Source organism: Nomascus leucogenys, chromosome 13, assembly GCF_006542625.1.
Source record: "Nomascus leucogenys isolate Asia chromosome 13, Asia_NLE_v1, whole genome shotgun sequence".
Taxonomy (NCBI): Eukaryota; Metazoa; Chordata; class Mammalia; order Primates; family Hylobatidae; genus Nomascus; species Nomascus leucogenys.
The window spans coordinates 106,777,207-106,791,933 of record NC_044393.1 but is presented as its reverse complement, the minus strand read 5'-3'; positions in this window follow the sequence as shown (position 1 = coordinate 106,791,933).

The window sequence follows — 14,727 nt, the reverse complement described above, 5'->3', positions numbered from 1 at the left end:
GTTTTTTAAAAATGTATGGTTTATTCTTCTATTAAAAAATAAGCAGGCCGGCCAGGCGTGGTGGCTCATGCCTGTAATCCTAGCACTATGGGAAGCCGAGGCGTGCAGATCACCTGAGGTCAGGATTCGAGACCAGCCTGGCCAACATGGTGAAACCCCATCTCTACTAAAAATACAGAATTAGCCAGGCGTGGTGGTACATGCCTGTAATCCCAGCTACGCTGGAGGCTGAGGCAGGAAAATCACTTAGAACCTGGGAGGCGGAGGTTGCAGTGAGCTGAGATTGTGTCACTGTACTCCAGCCAGTCACAGTGGCTCACAGCTGTAATCCTGCAATTTGGGAGACCAAGGCGAGTGGATCGCTGAAGCCAGGAGTTCAAAACCAGCCTGGGCAGCATGGCAAAACCCATCTCTACAAAAAAAATACAAAAGTGCAAAAATTAGCCAGGTGTGGTGGCACGCACCTATAATTGCAGCTACTTCGGAGGCTGAGGTGGGAGGATCAGTTGATCCCGGGAGGTCGAGGCTGCAGTGAGCCATGATGGTGCCACTGTACTCCAGCCTGGGTGACAGAGTGAGGCCTGTTATACTAACGTCCTTTCTTAGACAAATGGAAACATAGCAGATACATTTTATTTTACCTTTTTTTTTTTAGTTTTTAGCTTAATATATTCTGGAAACTTCTTCAACCTGTAATATAACATGGAGCTCTCATTTTTTTCACAGCAGCCTGGTGCTCCCTTATGTGCATGAAGCAATTTATCTAACCAGTGCCTTGTGGAGACTTTGGATGTTTTCACTTTTGCTTTTGCCATAGTACCACAATGAACAGCCTCGTGTGTATTTCTTCTCAGGCCTTCACTGGTATATAATTGGGATAGTCATGAAGGAGATTGCTAGAGGAAAGGGAGTGGATTTGTGATTTTTTGCCTAACTGCCTAGTTCCTGTCTCTAGAGGTTGCACCATTTTGCCTCTCATCAGCCATGCATGAGAACCCTGTTTCCCTCAGCTTGGCCAACAGAGTATGTCATTGAGATTTTGGATTTTTGCCAATCTGATAGTTGAGAAATGGTATCTCAGTGTAGTTTTAATTTGCATTTCATGATGAATGAGTCAAACTGCTTTTTGAACAGACTCAGTGATTTTCCCTTATTTACCACCATTCTCAGCCTAGCTGGTGCTACCCACTTCTGTCCCTGGGCCTGGGGACAGTGGATGTGTTTTTCCTTGTGGGATTGCTCCCCCAGCTCAGGGTTTGGCTTTCCTTGAGTATGCAGAGACAGAGACTGCTCTTTCTGATTTCCCCTTTTATAATATGGGTACTAGTATCTGTTGTCCCACTTTGTTCTTCCAGGTCTATGCCTTTTTAAAAAGGCATTTTGTGTCTTACTGGGTTTTGCGGGTAGCAGAGGTAAATGCTTATGTTCGATCTACCCATCTTTAATAAGAATCCAAAAGGAACTTCTGTGCTGAAAGCCACCACAAACGTCAGCTATTTTCATGATTCAGGGGGAGAAAACCCACTTCCAGGTCCTCCACTGCACACTTCAGAACTTGGAGTGACAGTTGTGGTGGGCACTGCTTTTTGAAAGGGGCACTGCTTTTAGTTTTTTCCTCTGCTTCAAGTTGCGAATCAATTTCACTTGAATCAATTGTGGCAATCAACACAAATCAATTCCAGAGCACGTGGCTTCAGCATGAGCAAAGTTCCTGGTTTGTGTGGATTCTTCTACTTGGGACTGGGATGAGTACATTTTGGGGGTGCTTCAGGGTGTTTTTTGTGCTGGGCGACATCAACTTCGTGTTGCCCGGGACTTTTCCAGGCAGTAGCCTCCCATGCAGGCCCCTACAGCCCAGTGTGTTGTCACATCCCAGGTGAGCCTCATCCTGTGGGAGTCACTGCAGCGTTGCCCTTTCTTTGAGTCAGAAATGTAGCATGAAGAAGTTATAAAATCTCGCTATATCCATTTTTCTTTATTTTCCTATTTGAGATGTGTGTTTTGTAGAGATAAGTTACCTTAATCATAACGGCAATATTTTAACTTAGCCTCATTGATCTTATGTGTGTATATCCTTTCCAGATTATGTAACATGGCACAGTGATATTTTTATGCTACCTTATCTGATATCGTCACATGTACCCTTCACTTTTTTTGATTCAGTAACATCTCAGTAATATAGTCTGCCCAAGTTTTTTTCCCTGAAGAGACCATTTTTCCATAGGGAAACTAACCTTCAAGAATGGATTTAGCTAATTCCATAGTGTCCCACATGATGATGAAGCTTAAAGTGTTTAAGTATAATCAATGTACTCTATACTGGTGTATCATGGGATTTATTTCCAAACGAAAAGTATTCTCACGTGCTCTGATTTTAAGGGGCTTATGTCCATGTATGCTGTAGAAGATGCTTAGTAAATGAGTGGGTTGTCAGGAAAGCCCCAGGTTCAGTCTTTCTCTCGGAACCTTTTAGCTGATAATCAGCATCCTTAATTCAGTTCTGTGCTCCGCTGTTGTTAGGAATAGGTGTGGTTTTGCTGCCGCTTTTGAAATGAGATTGGCCTACTATGACAGAAAGCCTGGGATCCTCGACAGAACCTTGTCAACACGTGTGGGGTTCTTATTTAATTGACATCTCTAGCTTTTGGAAGCTGAATATGGAAGTGGCTGGTATACCCCTCCTCCCACCAGTACCTTTGAGAACTCCAAAGTCTTGAAGACAGCGATGCAGATGCTTAGGGGGCAGCCACTGTCATCACGTTTGGGAGGAAACAGTGTCTGTGGTGAGCGTCAGCAGGTGCATCCTGGGAAAGGGCTGAGTCGTGGCAGCAATGCTGCATTCTCACAACCAGGTCCCTTACCAGGGCCATGCAAAGAAGCTGTGAGTAAAATAACTTTTTTGGATAGAATTGGAATTGGTTTTCCCTGGAAATATTTTTTATACACATTTTTTAGTACACATTTTTATAGAAAGAGAAAAGAGGTACCTCTGACTTACATTTAACGGCCTCTTGCATGTCAGGAGGCCTTTAACTTATTAAAAGCCTCCTTGGATCTGCCTTAAATTACTGCTGGTGAAGCGCTGTGTTTTCATGTGATGAAGTCAGCAAGGATGTCCAAGTTGGTGCAGAGGGTTGCTTCCTATTGAATAAGGAAAGTGAAAAATCTCAATGTAGCTCCCTAAGGCCATAACCCAGCCTTTCTGTTTCCTCAACTTGAGGCTGAAGAGCACTGATATCCTATTGAGCTATAGTGTTAACAAATTTATCGTTGGTGCATGGGAGGGAAAACAGCAACTCAACTTTTGCTCCTGCCTTCCAGGCCCTGGAATAAGATTACTTTTCCCACCCCACCCCAATCTTTCTGCAAACCAGCTGTTGGAAGTATCTCAGTGGAAACAGGGGACATATTTGTCCATGCACGTGTTCATCTGTGGGTCTCAGCAAAGCTGTTACAGCTGTCAGGCTAATGCTGGGCATGCTTCCTAACTGCTCTGTGGGTGAGTTTCTTATTCTGTAAAGGGAATAGATTGAAACGGTATGAATCTAAGAAAAATCAGAATTCAGTATTCATGAAGCAGTGATTCCCAAAAGTTTTGGTCTCATACCCTGTATTAGGGTTCTGCAGAGAAACCAGTGGGAAGAGTGTGTGTGTGTGTGTGTGTGTGTGTGTGTGTGTGTGTGTGTGTGTGTGTGTGTGTATGTGTGACCTGTATTAGGGTTCTGCAGAGAAACCAGAAGGGAAGATTGTGTGTCTGTGTGTGTGGGTCTGTGTGTGTGTGTGTGTAAAATGAACTGGGCTGGGTGTGGTGGCTCACGCCTGTAATCCCAGCACTTTGGGAGGCCGAGGCTGATGGATCACCTGAGGTCAGGAGTTCGAAACCAGCCTGGCCAACATGGTGAAACCCCGTCTCTACTAAAAAATACAAAAAAAATTAGTCAGGCGTGGTGGTGCGCGCCTGTAATCCCAGCTACTCTGGAGACTGAGGCAGGAGAATTGCTTGAATTCAAGAGGCGGAGGTTGCGGTGAGCCGAGTTGCACCACTGCACTCCAGCTTGGGGAACAAGAGTGAAAATCCGTCTTAAACAAAACAAAACAAAATAAAACAAAACAAAAAGAGGAGCTAGTCCCTGCAGTTATGAAGGCTGAATCCCATGGTCTTCTTTCTACAAATTACAGACCCAGGGAAAGTTGCTGGTGTAGATTTTACTCTGAGCCTGAAGGCTTGCAACCAGAGGCAACCAATAGCAGAAGCCGACAGATGTCCCAGGTCAGCAGTCAGGCAGAGAGGTAGAATTGAACCTTCTGCTGCCTTTTTTTCTATTCAGGCCTTCAAGGATTGGATGAGAGGCACAAATATTGGGCAGGGCATCTGCTATTCTGAGTCTCTCAGTTCAAATGCTGATCCCTTACGGAAATTACCTCAAAGACACAAACCACTCGCTGACACTTGCCCCTAAAACACACTCCCCACTAAAAACACTCCCCCTTCACACGCATTGTCCCCTCACAGACACTCTCCCGTCACACATTACCCTCACACACTCCCCACTCACTGACAGTCTCCCCTCACACATTCCCCACCACACTCCCTCCTCACACACACTCCCCCTCATACTACCTCCTCACACTCTGCCTCACACACACTCCCCCTCACAAACACTCCCTCCTCACACACTCCCCGTCACACTCCCCCTCACCCACACTCCCTCCTCACACTCCGCCTCACACTCCCCCTCACAAACACTCCTCACAGCACTCCCCCTCACAGCACTCCCCTCACACCACTCCCCTCACCCACACTCCCTCCTCACACTCCGCCTCACACTCCCCCTCACAAACACTCCTCACAGCACTCCCCCTCACACGCACTCCCCCTCACGCCCCCATACACGCTCCCACTCACACACACCCCCCTCATACACACTCCCCCCTTATACACACTCCTCCCTCACACACACTCCCCCTCATACACACTCCCCCCTTTACACACTCCCCCTCACACACACTCCCCCTCATACACACTCCCCCCTCATACAAACTCCCACTCACACACAGTCCTCCTCACAAACACTCACCCCTCACATACACTCCCCCCTCATACACTTCCTCCTAATACACATTCTCCCCCACACTCCCTCCTCAGAAACACTCCCCCCCACACACTTCCTCACACACACTCCTCCTTCACACAAATTCTCTCCTCAAACTCCCTCCTCACACACTGCCCCTCACAGACACCCCCCCACACACACGCACTCCCCACTCTCAGACACATGCCTCTCAGAGACGTTTCCCCATGCTCAGACACATGCCTGTCACAAACACTCCCAGAATCATGTTTGATCTGGGTACCCTGTGGACCAGTCATATTCACAAAAAAGTAACCATTGCACACCCCTGTGTAGTCTAGAAGCATTGAAAACCCCAAAGAGTTTGTTTCTGTGGTTTGCATCAGTCAATATTTAATGTATTAGAAATTAAAGCTGGGAAATTAAAAACATTAAAAAACAATAAATCTGTTACCTGCTAATATTATTTTTTGTTTATGGACAGGGTCTTGTTGTGTGGCTTAGCCTGGAGTGCCTGGTTCCTCACCCTCCTGAGTATCCGGAACTATAGGTGTGAGCCACCGTGCCCAGTCCTTGCTAACATTCTTTGTGAATATGTGTTATTTTTCAAAACTGTACCTTCCCAAACAAAAGTGGCTGGTGAGCAGGGTGGTATTGTCTTACATATTTTCAAATTTCAGCTTAATTCTCACATCTGTTTCTACATTCACTCTATTGTGATTTATTGTTTTGATTGAAGTTTATGAAGAAAATCCCGCCTCACACAGATGTATATTTGGAGAATGCAGAAGTATTTATTAGCCTTTTAGATAATTGTGGATATTCTTCTTTGATGCTACATTATGTGTTGGCATTGGGGATTCCTTAAAGTTAGTTCAGTGTGGAATGTGAAACCATCAATAAAATTGTCACCGTCTGTGCCCCTAAGATCTGTTGGTGGACCTGCACTTCGAATAGATATTTTACTGTTCGTGGTGCTGTAACTGTTCATTGGGGAAGTATTGGTTGCCTGAGTTATGCAGCTCTTCCAAATGTTGACACATTTTGTTATAAAATTTTTTAAAATTACATTTGTTAATATCACCACTGATCTCAGAAAAGTCTTTAAGTTTTGGAAATCTGTCAAGCTCACATCATCAATCCATGTTTTTCAAAATTCCAATTTTTGCTGGAAAGCTCAGTGTTATCATTAGCAACAGATACTGTCACTTGTTCTTGAACTGAAGGACTTGTTTTTTGTTTGTTTGTTTTGAGACAGAGTCTTGCTGTGTCGCACAGGCTGGAGTGCAGTGGTGTGATCACGGCTGCTTACTGCAGCCTGGACCTCCTGGGCTCAAGCGATCCTCCCGCCTCAACCTCCAGAGTAGCTGGGACTACAGGCATGTGCCACCACACCTGGCTAATGTTTGTATTTTTTGTAGAGATGGGTTTTTGCCATGTTGCCCAGGCTAGTCTTGAACTCCTGGGCTCAAGCGATCTGCCCACTTTGGCTTCCCAAAGTAGTGGGATTACAGGCATGAGCCACTGTGCCCAGACCTGATTTTTTTTAAGCACCAAATGCCACCTATGAATAGCTGCAGATCACCTTCCAGCACCCTTGCAGGGAACATGGCAGCCCATGAAAAGTGGCAGTTTCAGCCACAACGCAGATCATCCAGATTATGGTAGGAATCTTCTCCTTGGGACAAGTTTCTTCCTTCAGTTACAGCAGAGGAATTTCATACGTCCTTCCTGGATAACCAAAAAGACATGCACTCAGGGTCAAGCTTTAATAAGTTGATAATTTTATTTCCTCATCAAAGATATGCTTAAGCCAAACTGACCTTGTGTTTTCTGTGGCAAGGGCCATGGGGAACAGGATGCCTGTAGGTGCAGTTGCTGTTGCTCCCAGCTCCCACTCAGGCTCCTGCTGGGTCCCTCCATTGCCACAAATGCAACCCAGTAAAGAGCAGACAATGCATTACAATAATTGTGAAGGCAGTTTCCACTTTGGGAACCCCTGAAGGCGTTGTGGAGACCCCCAGGGGTCCGTGAACCACTTTTGGAAGACCATGGGTGATTCTTCCCATCCCAGGAACTCATCTGCGGGTGGAAGGGTGGAGGGTGAGGGTCGGCATCTGGAAGATCCTACAACTCTGCAAGCCAGCACTTTCCCCGTGAGCAGTGGGAGGTTTGCTGAAAGTTTTGAACGTCTGGGGCAGGTGCATCAAGGCTGTGCATCTCATGCCTCCACACCATCTAGGAGGGACAAAGCCACTGGTACTTTCCTCCCACCGGCCTGGGCTGATCAGCAGTACTTCAGCTTGGCGTTCATCTCCGGGTGGAGCTGGAGGCCACTGGTGCTAGCGGGCTGGCCTGGTCCACTTTCCTCCCACCTGGCATCTGAGTGGGAAGCCAGCACTGGGTGTCTTGGGCCCACGTGTCCTCAGTCAGTCTCCCTCTATGTCTCTGCTGCCTCTCCCCTTTCCTGCTCCATTCTCCATCACCTTACCTTCCTGACCTGCTCTGTGGACCAGAACCTTGATTGCTGACTCTCAGAACTTCATGGATGCCAACCCACCTGGGGCCTGTGAGCCCAAGGGGGGCTCTTCAGGGGGGTTCATAGGAGAGAAGAAGCCTCTGACTACACAATGCTGCTTCTGAGGCCAGCCCTGCCTCACAAAAGGGATGTCCTGCAGCAGAGACAGAGTCTTTGGTCTCACTGCCTGGGGCTGGCTTGCGTTCACTGCTCAGGACTAATGAGAAGCCCGTCCATGGCACTTATGTGCTCAGCACCTTTCTCACCAGCAGGATCCCACAACAGTCCACAAAGTCAGTGCTGGCCCACGGGCCACTTGGCTGAGCTCAGAGCCGCTGCCTGGCCCAAACCAGCCAGGTGTGTGGTTCCTGTCTTTGGAGGAAGGTCATTGTTTTGAAAATCATGATTTTAAAATTAAATGTGATACTTTCTGCTTAGCAGAAAGGAAAGCCTCGAGGAAGCCTTGTGTTTTCAGGCTGCAGAGGCCATTAACAGGCACCTCCTGGGATCGTCGAGATGTCTGCACAAACGTCATGGGTGGAGGATGGCAACACAGTGATGGCCTTTATTCTGTGTCTGTGGAAGCTCCAGCCAGGAAAAGGTTCAGAGTGCTAGGAGGCTTCAGGCCGGAGAGAGCGCTATGCAATGTTGCCTCACTAATTACCTGGGTTTACAGCACATTCTGGCCTTAAAGGAGGAGGAGGCAGCACTTTCAAAGGCTCAGAAAGACTCCCTGTCCCCCAGTTGCTCTCTTGCCAATGCCTGAAATTCTTTGTTAGCAACGTATTGCTCCAATCTAAGCATGGCTGTCTCTCCTAGGTCTCCTTTTACAAGTGCAGTGATTCTGAGAAAACACTGAGTGACTGGAGCTTCTGCTGAACGGTTTAATCAGCTCCCCATTATTTCTGCACTACGAGGAGCCTGGGTCCCAGCTGGTACTTGGGGTACAGCTGGCCAGGTAGGGTGAGTGGGGGTCCCCTGCCCTCTGAGGGGCAGACAGTATGGGCTCCAGATGATGGGCTTATGTTGCAAGAGAAGACAGAAGCCTTAAGTTTTGTTTGAAATCCTCTGAATTTTATATGTTGGTAACTGATTTTTTTTTTTTTTTTTTTTTTTTTTTTTTTTTTTTTTTTTTTTTTTTTTTTTGAGACAGAGTCTTGCCGTCGCCCAGGCTGGAGTGCAGTGGCGCGATCTCGGCTCACTGCAGGCTTCGCCCCCCGGGGTTCACGCCATTCTCCTGCCTCAGCCTCCCGAGTAGCTGGGACTACAGGCACCCGCCACCTCGCCCGGCTAATTTTTTGTATTTTTAGTAGAGACGGGGTTTCACTGTGTTATCCAGGATGGTCTCAATCTCCTGACCTCGTGATCCGCCCGCCTCGGCCTCCCAAAGTGCTGGGATTACAGGTGTGAGTCACCGCGCCCGGCCAGTAACTGATTTTTAAAAACTCAAATTCCAAACTCCCTGCCAGTCCCGATGAGAACTTCCTGGACTGCAGGAAATGCAGGAAGAGCTTTCTGAGAGAGCAGCACCAGGGAAGGCGCCCGACTCACAGCTTGGAGCACTGTGACATGCTGCCACACATCACCACACGCCACCACACACCACCACACACCATCACATGCCACCACACACCATCACATGCCACCACACATCACCACACGCCACCACACACCACCACATGCTGCCACACACCACCACACACCGCCACACACCACCACATGCCGCCACACACTGGAACCCGGAACACAGATCCTTTGCGGGTGCAGCCCAGGCTGGTAGATAAGGAGGGCTCGTGTGAAAAAGTGTTTTCCTTCTGCTGAAGGACGAGGGGCTGGCCAGGGGAAGAGAGTTCCAGGCTCTGGCCAGGCTGAGCTCTTCACCCACGGACGATGAAGACTGCATGGCTCAGGCAGAGGCGAGAGGTCCCCTGGGCTCCTCCGGGTGGGCTGCAAGCCTGGGCCAGACCCCTGGCCGGGCCTTGGAGATTTTCAGGGTGAGCTGGGCTCTGAGCTGCAGGACAGCATCCGCCACGCGGGAACTGGGGTGGGGCGGGGACAGAGCAGGTGGGTGTGGGGCAGAGGAGGAGGCAGAGACCTGCCCAAAGAGGGGCAGACCTGGGGGTGCTGAGGCGGGTGCTGAGGTGGTGCCCCTCAGCCACCAGGAGGAGGCTGGGCAGGTGTCATTGGGCAGTGGGCCCCTGAGGGTGGGAGAGGTGCGCTGCAATTTCGATGCTGAGAGAGGAAGATGAGGAGAGGGCAGCCTGACCAGGCGTCCTGTTTGGTTTGAGTCCTGACAGTAAGCCAGAGTGTCATAGCCTGAGACAAAGCTGCAGTCGGCACCATGACTCTGCTGAGAAAGTGAGTAGTTTCTAGTGCTTTCTCTTAATTGGGATAGAAAAAACAATTTGTTAGATTCTTAGGTACAAGCCTCATACCAGGGACTGTACTGTGTTAATTTGACCGGTAAGAATCCCAGACTGGAGGAACAGTGGCCCCCGTATCCACCACCTGCTCCCACGGTGCCAGACGAGTCATTCTTGAAGATACACTGGGGCCAGGCCAGTGACAGGAATCCCCACTGGCAGTGTTCAGTCACTGTGGTGTGCAAATTTCTGAAATACCAGAAAAATTGACGTCATTTGAATAGAAATTTGCACTACAGAATACACTGATATTAAGCACAGTTTGATGAGTTTGAACAATGTATTCAACCATATGACCTGTGCTCCAGTCAAGCTGGGGAACGTTTCTGCCACGCCAGGAAGCACCCGCTTGCCCTTTCCCACGCGAGGCACAGTATTCAGGTTTCTGCCGCCATGAGGTGGCTCTGTCTGTTCTCGGGCTTCGTGAGGGAAGCGCACAGTAGGCACCCCCGTGTCTGCTTCCCTCACCCAGCACACTGCTGTTAAGATTCACTCATTTGTTGCATGCATTAGTAATTCATTTCTTTTCATTATAGAGCAATATTCCATTTTTTAAATACACCACAGATTGCTTATCCATGGTCTTGCTTTTGATTTAATATTTAAGTAAGGAGGGAGAGCTCTAAGACTTCACTTTGCTCTTCATGCCTGAATGGGTGTTCTTCCTATTGGGGAACTGAGAGGTAGTTCTGCACAGTATTGAGGGTTAATATTCCAAAGACACACCTGGGTGCCTGAGAAATAATGTGGCATAGGCTTGGAGGCCCACTGTGACTGGAGGACATTGCAGTGTGCTGGCTTGCAGGGGCTACAATTAGTCTGGTCATTGTCCTAGATTCCCTGACACCCTTCACGCCAGCCTTCCCAGGCCCAGGCTCTCTGGCAGACGGCCACAGACCCTTTGGGAAAGGGAAGGGAGTTAAAAGAGCGCGTGCTGGTGAAATGATCTGTATCCTTCCTGAAGCCCCAGGCTCTGTGTGTTGGGTGATTCCTTAGGAAATGGGTGAGAAGCTGTAACTTCATTGTTAGGCCTAAGTGAGACCTCACTTGCTAGGCCTGGAGTTGCTCTAGTTATATTGACCAGGTAAGAATGTGGTAGACTGCCTGGCTGTTTAGGTCCTCGGCCCTGGGGCTGGTGAGTAACCACTGGAGACTCCCGTAGGTCCTCTTGGTTGTCAGCTGGCAGTGCCCTCATTGCTTCAGTGGTTAGTAGTGATGCCTGGTCTCTGCGCTCTGGGGTCTTTCTGTCCTTGTTGAAGCAGGCACCGTTTCTTCAGTGTTCGCAGCACCTGCTGCCCATGGGGAGTGAGCACTGGGGTACCTGCTGGGGACGGCTATCTCCTCACTGCTTTATTTCCCAAAGTTTTATAGCGGGAGCGTCTTCTGGGTGCCCATGACACATTACCCTGAACGCCAGCTTTCCCACTGCCATCCCAGCGAGGCCCAGACCTCGTGGGCTAAGAGAGACCTGCCCCTGAGTCCTGGCAGACTCCTGGCCTAGGGCTTTGTGGGTGTCACCCAAGGGTGGATTTGGGAGAGGTTAGTCAAACACCAGTAAATAATGCCCTTAAGTGAATGTGATTTCCTCCGTCTTACACATTTGCCATTAGGAACATGTCTCAGAATACGGTAGCTGCTATAAACATGAGGTTTTCAATGCAGAACACAGATCTGCAGGAACTGGGCTATCTGGGCCACGGTGCTGGCTCTCCCACTCAGTAGAAATGTGGCTGTGGGCCGGTTTGTGAAGTGGGAGATAATAATGGAACATCCTCCTTGGGTTGCTGCAAATAGTAAGTGAATTAATGCCTGAGTAAACCTTTCAGAACAGTGCCTGCACAGAGGGGTGGGGTAGAGATATCAGCTCCGATTCTCACTTTGTGGTTGTTCATACTGCATTTTCATTAGTAATTCCTGGGGTGCACAAAAGCCACCACTTTTCGCATGTGTGTTTTGTATTTGAACTTTTACGGGATGTGTGTACCAAGTTGAGAACCATATTGTCGTCAAATATGAATATTGGGGGCCTGCTACCTACCGATGGATCAGGAAGCACTCCGGTGTTTTAGCAACTGAAGTGTCCATGTGTCCGCATGCTGGCTAAGGTTGTTTCTTGTAGATACTGTTTTTCAGGTATCTGAAGAGTTTCTGTTGGAAAGCTAGCTAAATATCCTTCAATAATGGAGTACATAATTTAAACACAGCCTGTCTATACTAGGGAATATTATGTAACCTTTACCTGAAATGAGGCAAACATATCTATACCGATACAAAAATATCTCTAAGTCATATGCAAAGTAAAATTTTTAAAAAAGCAAGTCAAAACAGTACAAAGAGTATGATGCCATTTATTTTAAAAATGACATTTGAGCATAAGTAACGTGTTTCGGTGAAACTGCTGATGCTTCTTACTTCTGGGAGAGGACTGGGAAGTGGGGGTGCAAGTAAAGGAACTCTCACATTTTTCTCTGTGTGTTTCTGTACAGACTGAACATTTTCCAAATGGGAATGCAGTAGTATTATTTGTATAATAAAGAAGAATTGAGCATTTAATTCAAGAAGCAAGAAATAGAAAACTAAAAAGGGAACAAATGAGTAAATATGTGAGGATACATTTATGAATTTAAGAAACTCCCAAAGATATGATAAAATAAATGAGTAAAACAACTAGAAAACTTCTAGAAAGTCTGGCAGAGAAAAGAAAAAGAACACAAGTAATTAACATCTGACAGGAGGGAGGGAATGTGCTCAAATACAGAGGAGAGGCAACACGAGAGACTCGCCGGGAAGAATCAGAGGGGGTTTGCGCAACCCAGTATTGAAGGGTGTATTAAAAAGCTACAATATGGAAGTGGTTAGGAATAGGCAAATAGGCCAACGGAAGAGAACGAGAAGCACAGAGCACACACACTCACGTGGGACATTTGTGTATAATGAAGAGTCATCCCAAATAAATGGGGAAATGACAGATTTTCACTAAGAAAAGTTAGTTCTCTACCTTATATAATGCATAAAAGAAATATTCCAGATGGAATACAAATCTACGTGTAAAACTAAAACCATTCAAATATCAAAAGATAATGATTTGACAGGTAAAGAGCTTGGCAGTTATCACTGCTGTCCCCACAACAAGAAAAAAGCTCAGCAAATGGAAAATCAACAACTCTTCTCAGATCCATCAGAGAAATGAGGTCATGGGGCAAACTGCTATCCTGAAAACTGGAGAGACAGGTGAATGCAGAGAATCAGAACTTACCTGAGAAGCTAGGAGCAGAAGCTGCTGCTGGAGCCAGTACTGTCAGGACACTCACAGGCCAACTGACAAATGTAATTAGCACAGAAATGAGAAGCCAGGCATGGTGTGCACCTGTCCCAGGCATGGTGTGCACCTGTCCCAGGCATGGTGTGCATCTGTAGTCCCAGCTACTTGGGGGGCAGGGGCAGAAGGATCTCTTGAGCCCAGGAGTCTGAGGCTGCAGTTACTATCTTCAATTACTAAAGCAGTTTTTTAAAAGTATAATCCCCACTTCTGGAAAATGATGGTGTAATTGGTATACATTGTTTTGGGGCAGCATTAAACTGGTTTACATTAGTACATCATGACACTGAAATACGTATTGATACATATCCGTTGTCATAAAAATGTTCATACCTATTAACTGAAGAATCTCAGTTTAGAGTATTTGTCTAAAGAAGATAAACATGTTTTAATGTTGCAATCGCCTGAGTGTAATTTCAGGGTTTGGGGTTCTAGGAGCATTGGGATGGCTTGAAGCCAGGCTGAAGTTCACATGGGGCAGCTTTACAGGGACTGTTCCACCCCTGCCTGCGAGAGCTGTACACTCCAACTCCTTCGTTCCCCATACGCAGTCTCTCGGGGTCACCGTCGAGGCCAGGAAGCACCACCTTGGACAAAAGTGGCCCCAACATTGACTTCCCTCCCTGGATATTTCATCTTCTCCTGAGTCTTAGAGTGATCTTTAAATACCTTGTAAGCTTTTAAAACTTGTAGGATGATTGCCTTCTCCCCCATATGAATTTTAGTTTACCAAGTTCTAGAAAATCCCATGCAATTTTGATTGAGATTACATTAAATTTATAACTGATGAGGGAGAGGAGGATGGTTTTTACATTAACTTCCCAGCCATGAGCATGGCATCTCTTTAATTAGTTTTTTAAAAAAGATGTGCTTCAGCCAGGCGCAGTGGCTCACACCTGTAATCCCAGCACTTTGGGAGGCCGAGGCGGGCGGATCACGAGGTCAGGAGATCGAGACCATCCTGGCTAACACGGTGAAACCCCGTCTCTACTAAAAATACAAAAAATTAGCCGGGCATGGTGGTGGGCGCCTGTAGTCCCAGCTACTTGGGAGGCTGAGGCAGGAGAATGGCGTGAACCCAGGAGGTGGAGCTTGCAGTGAGCCAAGATCACGCCACTGCACTGCAGCCTGGGCGACAGAGTGAGACTCCTTCTCAGAAAAAAAAAAAAAAAAAAAAAAAGATGTGCTTCATGGAAGTTTTATTTTTTTCTCATAAATGTCTTCGTATTCTTTATAATGTTTATTACTAAGCATGTCACAATCAATTTTTTTTTCCATTGTTAATGGAATTTTTTTAAACTCTTGTGTTATCTAATCAGTTATTGCTAGGGAATAGAAAAGTTAATTTTTTTTTTTTTTAAAGGGCCTCACTCTGTTGCCCAGGCTAGAGTGCAA